General features: G+C 37.8%; 1 pseudogene; it reads right to left on the bottom strand.

The window, feature by feature from the left end:
- Window positions 1-1,209: 1,209 nt before the first annotated feature.
- LOC143587614 (uncharacterized) lies at window positions 1,210-2,737 on the bottom strand (annotated as a pseudogene).
- Window positions 2,738-6,000: the final 3,263 nt, after the last annotated feature.

Here is a 6,000-nt window from a genome sequence, read left to right as displayed (position 1 = left end):
CAGTATTTTACCTCATAATTATCGAGATAGCAGGCTTCCGACCACTGTTTATGCTTACACGGTATAAAAATCTTGGAACTTTTGTTGTAATTCTACAGTTGTATTGTTTGATGAAAGCTCATCTTACACGGTATATGAATGACTTTGTAAGTTGTTTTGTTTTTGGATTGTTTGATGAAAGCTCATCTTTTATTCCTTGAAGCCCACGGGCCACCAGTCAGCCACATGTTGCATTTTATCTGATCGAATTGGTTAGCAAGGTAAAGGATGAAAGGTTATTTGTGGGTCCTGTGTGTCTTCGGATAACGAGTTCTCATGTTACACACAAAAAATTGTGCTGCTGTGTCCGCTTTGACCTCGGTTGAACCAATTGGGAAGTGCAAGGTTGCATTTGTTGCATGATCATATCACAGCCACAGAATTATTAGGGTGTGTTTGGTTCTCGAAAATTTTGTTTGAAAGAATTGGAATTGTCAAAGGAGTTGAATTTGTTGAAGGATTTGGAATTGGAATTTGAAATAGTAAAGTGGAAATCTGTCAAAAGAATTTGAATTTGTCACATTTAAGGAACACAACATTTGACAATTTGAATTTGTCCCATTTAAGGAACACAACAATCATAAGACTACGTGTTATGGAAGGGCTACACCGCCCCTCCATGTCATTACCACATAGAAAACAGGGCTTCAAAACCCCTCTTCATAACGTTCCATTTTGGATTAAGCCCCCTTTATCATTTTATTTTATAATATATAAATTTATGTGTGTGTGTGTTTATGTGTATGTATGTGTATGAAAGTGAGGGAGGGAGAGAAAGAATGTTAAAAGCAAAGCATGGCCCACCATTTTCTCTTCCAGCCCATTAACCAAATACAACTTCTTTCTTGGGCTATGCGTAGTAGAAGGGCTACAAATAGGGGCGAATTACGACACGTGGCGTTCAGTCAGTAAGAGGTGGAAATTTGTTTTTGGGGTATAATGGTGTATTGGCTACAAATTGGGCCCACAATATCTTTTTTTATTATTTCTTTTTATAATTAAACTAAACAAATAAAAACCAATTTATCTAAATAATTAAATAAAAATGTATTAAAATTAAAAAATAAAAAAAATACATAAAACTAAAAAAAACACACCAATAATAAAAATAAATTATAATAAAAAAAACACACAACAAAATACATATAAAAATACAAATAAAAAACTAATCTATTCGTCTTCATCTTCGTCCTCGTCCTCATCTTCTTCGTCCTCCTCCTCGTCTTCGTCCTCCTCTTCGTCTTCAACGGGACGATTATTCCACACGGGTTAAACCAAATCCGCCTTCAGTTGGTTATGTATATCTCTTGATGTGAGCTGGTGAATGTTATACGTTCGTTGGTCTTGGGTTGGTTCAGGGAACTATTCTGGAATGCTTCCTGGTATGTAGTGTTGACATATTTCGTTTCCCTTGTCTTCTAAAATCATATTATGCAATATAATACACGTATACATGGCATCGCTCATTTTTGCCAACGACCATACACGACATGGGTTTTTCACATAATGCCAACGTTTTTTAGAACCCCGAAACACCTCTCGATATCCTTTCTCGCGGACTCTTCCTTCTTAAAATATTCTCTTTTTTCTTCGATCGGGTCTTGAAACGTCTTGACGATGATCGAGTACTTTGGATATATCCCATCTCCCAAATAGTATCTGTGAAGATAGAAGGTATCATTGGCATAAAACGGTAAGACTGGTATGCTACGACTAATGTAATACTCTAGCACGGGTGACACGTTGAGAACGTTTATGTCGTTGTTGGACCCGACTGAGCCGAAGTAGACTGACCAAATCCAGAGGTCATGTGAAGAAATGGCTTGAAGACTAACTGTTGGCACTCCATGGTCACCACGAGTGTGTTGACCTCGCCACGCGGTTGGACAGTTGGCCCACTCTCAATGCATGCAATCTACACTCCCAATCATGCCTGGAAAAGAATGTTTGCTTTCGTGTACATCCTATATGCGAGTCAGGTCGTTTGAGGTTGGAATCCTCAGATAACGACGAGAGTATAATTATATTATTCCTATACAAATAAATTATTAAAAAATATTTATATTAAAAGCAATAATTAATAAAAACAATTTAAATTTTACTGATGCAAAAATTCTCCAACGCATCTCTCATTGTTTTCTCAGTCATCTTTAAATACTCGTCATTGATGTCGGTCGTGTTGCCGTATGCGAGGATGCGTAGAGCCGAAGTACACTTTTGGATGGCGGAGAATCCTAAATATCCTCTTGCGTCGGGTTTCTGTTGAAAATACTCATACTCCCGCTCCATATCTCCAACGATGCGCAAAAATAAACGCTTGGACATCCAAAAACGACGCCGAAACATAGCGTGGTTATATGTAGGTGTGTTGTTGAAGTAGTCCTTCATCAAACGATCGTTCGCTTGCTTACGATCCCGAAGGATATATGACCGTCTACGTAGTGGCGAATAGCTAGTAGAGCCGGACACTATGTTATTGGCGACGGCCCGAACCGCCTTCGTGACCTCTAAATGCTCTTCCACCACTCGTCGATGAATCTGATGAATTCTTTGACTCTCCTGGATTAATTGATCCCAAATCTTGACAGAATTCGTGAAATCTGGGGAACCCATTTTGTTTGAAGAAGTATGAAATGATGAAAATGATTGGTATTTTTATGTTTGAGTTTGTGTATGATATGGTGAAAATGGTTTTATTGGTTTGATATTTATATTAAGTTTTTAATTTAATTTTTTTTAATTGAACCGTTATCCAACGGTAATATTAATATTATATTATTATTTTCTTCTTTATCCGGCGACAATAACAAATCGCCCCCGCCCCTTTTCGCCCCAATATCGCCGAGGGGAGGGGGGTGTTCCTACAATTCGTCGTCCCTCTTCGCCCCTTTCATCGCCCCATTACACATTGCCTTATACCGCTCTCAATGCAGCCCCAACATGGTGTTTGGGGCTTTAAAGCCCCTCCACATCACCCCTTTACAGCGCTTACTGTATCGTCTAAAGAAGTTAGTCTACCAAACTTATTGGTCACACCACACCGCTGAGTGGTAAAGTTGTGACAATCAGGGTCGGCCCTATAGTGTAATCGAGTAAAGCTAGGGCTTTAGGCCCCTAAATCGTTGAGGCCTCATTTTAAAAAAAAAAACAAAACAAAATTGTATAGATAAATTATATTATTTGAAGTTTAATTCATTTAACATATCTCCTTGCTGTTGTGTAATGGTAAGGGTAGTCAGTTGTGATTGTGAATGCCTAAGTCCGAAACCCAGGGGTATGTCATTTTTTTTTCCTTTTTTGCATTTAATTGGCAGTGTAGAGGCCCCTTTAAACTCAAGAAATATCTAATTTAATTACTTTTCAATTTTTAACTCTTGCTTTCAAGTTTCAATACAGATAGGAGATTAATTATTTTGTTTCTTGTGGTCATTATCTTTTATTTTATTTTTTTCCATGTCATGCATTTTTATTTGTGTAATTTTCTTTCTAACATATGCATTGTAATGGGATAATTTTTTGTTACTAACATTATTGTGTATTAATTAAGATATTGTTATATCAAAATTATGGAACAAAATAAGCTAGAACTTTTACCAACAAATTACTTATATTTTATAGTTTGGTGTGAAAAATAAAATTTAGATTGAGCTGGATAGCTAAGGATCAAATATTGTTAATGGATCTGAATAATTTTAAAGCTACTAATCAAGCAAGAACAATGCAAAAGGCTTCTGATTTTCACTTTGCTTTAGACCTTCTAAATGGTTGGGCCGCCACCGATGACAATGAGCAATAGCACAAATAATGAAAACAACTTTTTAGAAAAACTGCTATGTATTTCAAAGTGCTTAAACTAAATATTAAATTCTAGAGAATCTAATATTGACAAGTCATGTTAACTTTAAAAAATTTTATTTAATTAGACAAAAATTCAGTAACATAATAAATAAGTGCATTTTTTTAAACCCATGATAACTTTGATAATTTTTTTTTCAAATAATATAAACAGATCTATATGTATACTTCATTATAAAAGAGTTTTTTTTTTAATTCTTTTATTAGACAAATAGTAGACTTCAAATAGTGGTTTCTTATTACTATTTTATTAGACAAACTAGTATTTCTGCACCCCCGCGTTGCGGGAGGGGCTGTCGATTTCAATGTTTCCAACAATCACCATTAAAGTTGAAGAAACACCGTTAGGTTATTATATAAAACACCATAAACTCTAAATTATATTAAAACATGCAAACTTTTGCTAGCATGTCTCAAGTTACATGAGACACCACAACAACTCGTTGCTCAATCAAACCATAAACAAAATCTGTCAAGTTATTATACTTCATTAGGTAAAATTTATGTATACATTATAACTTGAGCCACAACAGAAAGAAAGTAAATTTTGATGGAACCAATAGATTAAAAAACTACAGGTTATGGAACCCAAATTTACATCAAAACTAAATTCGACCAAAACAATGAACTCATAAACAAACAACACTTTTAACAGCCAAAAACAATTGTCATCAAGAAACCATATATTTGGGCCATCCACTTAGGATAAATGTTACAAAAGTTCCAAGTCAGTAACCCCCCAGCTACCACCACCAACGGTCCCGAATCGGAAGTCGATAGCGATAGACGAAAGCCAACCAACAGCTGCTCTCTGACCGGCAATCAGCCACCGCCACGCCAACGCTACCTAGGGGTCCCAAATAGAACCTGGCAGCGATAAATCCGTCCACAATCAAATCGAACCAACAATAAATCTCATTTGCTAAAGTGAAAATCAATCCCAAGAAAACCAAACTGAAGAAACACGGATCCACTCCCCAGGTATGGGTCCTGGATCCAATGAGTCCACAGGGTACAATACAATAACTACTACCACGATATGAGTGAGGCTCCCTAAAGTCCAGTGACCGGAACCTGCGAAACAAACACCGTGAGTCTCGTTACAGGAAAGACGAGAGGGGGGGGTCTTCCTGTAACCACCCTCTGGCGTGAGAATCAGTAACGTTCGAAATGAAGAAAGTACTGAAGTACAGAGACTAAGTGTAATCAGAATATATGTGGGTGAATGAATACCTTATACCATTTGACAAGGTATTTATAGCCGAAGGATGAAGGAAGGATGATTGGGGCAGCTTTCCTCTTCTAGAAGATCTCTGATAACCGTCTGGGCACGTGTCCTCTTGTGATAGGTTGAGCTATACGTCTCATGTGCATGGGTATAACAACCTGGACACGCGTCACCAAATGATAAGACAGATTGCACCCTTGCCATGTGCACGGTTATAACAACCTGGCCAGGTGTCCTTTATTCATTGGTTAATATGTTATGTGTTCCCCAAGTTAGAATCGTAAACCTTATTCTAGAGAATACTTGAGTGATGACAGCTGTCCTACTGGCATTGCCTTCCGGTTGTTTAGGCGGACAAATGTCTTGTCTTGCGGATGACTTTTGAGGATGCCAAAATGCTTCCGCGTGTGTTATGAGGACGTTCCTCTTCATTCGTGACGTGCGGGTGACCCGAGTGTCCCGCGGGTGGTTTATAAGAGGGTTCTCTATGACCCATGGGTAGTATTTAAGGGTATTTGGGTCTTTTTGGTACCCTACCTCTACAAGTCCCCCTAGTCCAGTGTTTCTTCCGCGTGAAGTCTTTGTGCGGGTGGAATTCTGGACTTAATGTATGTTGGGGAATTTTGTTGTTCGGAGGTTAGGTAAAAAATATCTTCTGTTGTATGGATAATCATGAAAAAAGGACAAGTTGACCACTCGCAGGCGCGTGAATAGATGATGGAACGTTTTTGACGGCTGTCACTGTACCCGATTGTGTAGTTTTTTCTCTTTTTCGAATTTTCCCGCGTGACGTGTCAGTCACTGGTTGGTTAATGTTTTTCTCTTTCTACTGTTCATGTCTCATCGCATTAATTGCGATGAGTATAAATAGGGAGAGG

Source organism: Bidens hawaiensis, unplaced genomic scaffold (assembly GCF_021521415.1).
Source record: "Bidens hawaiensis isolate Kalapana, Puna unplaced genomic scaffold, B.hawaiensis_p1.1 tig00035616_1, whole genome shotgun sequence".
Taxonomy (NCBI): Eukaryota; Viridiplantae; Streptophyta; class Magnoliopsida; order Asterales; family Asteraceae; genus Bidens; species Bidens hawaiensis.
The sequence above is the reverse complement of the archived record's forward strand: the minus strand, read 5'-3'. Positions and strand labels throughout refer to the sequence as shown.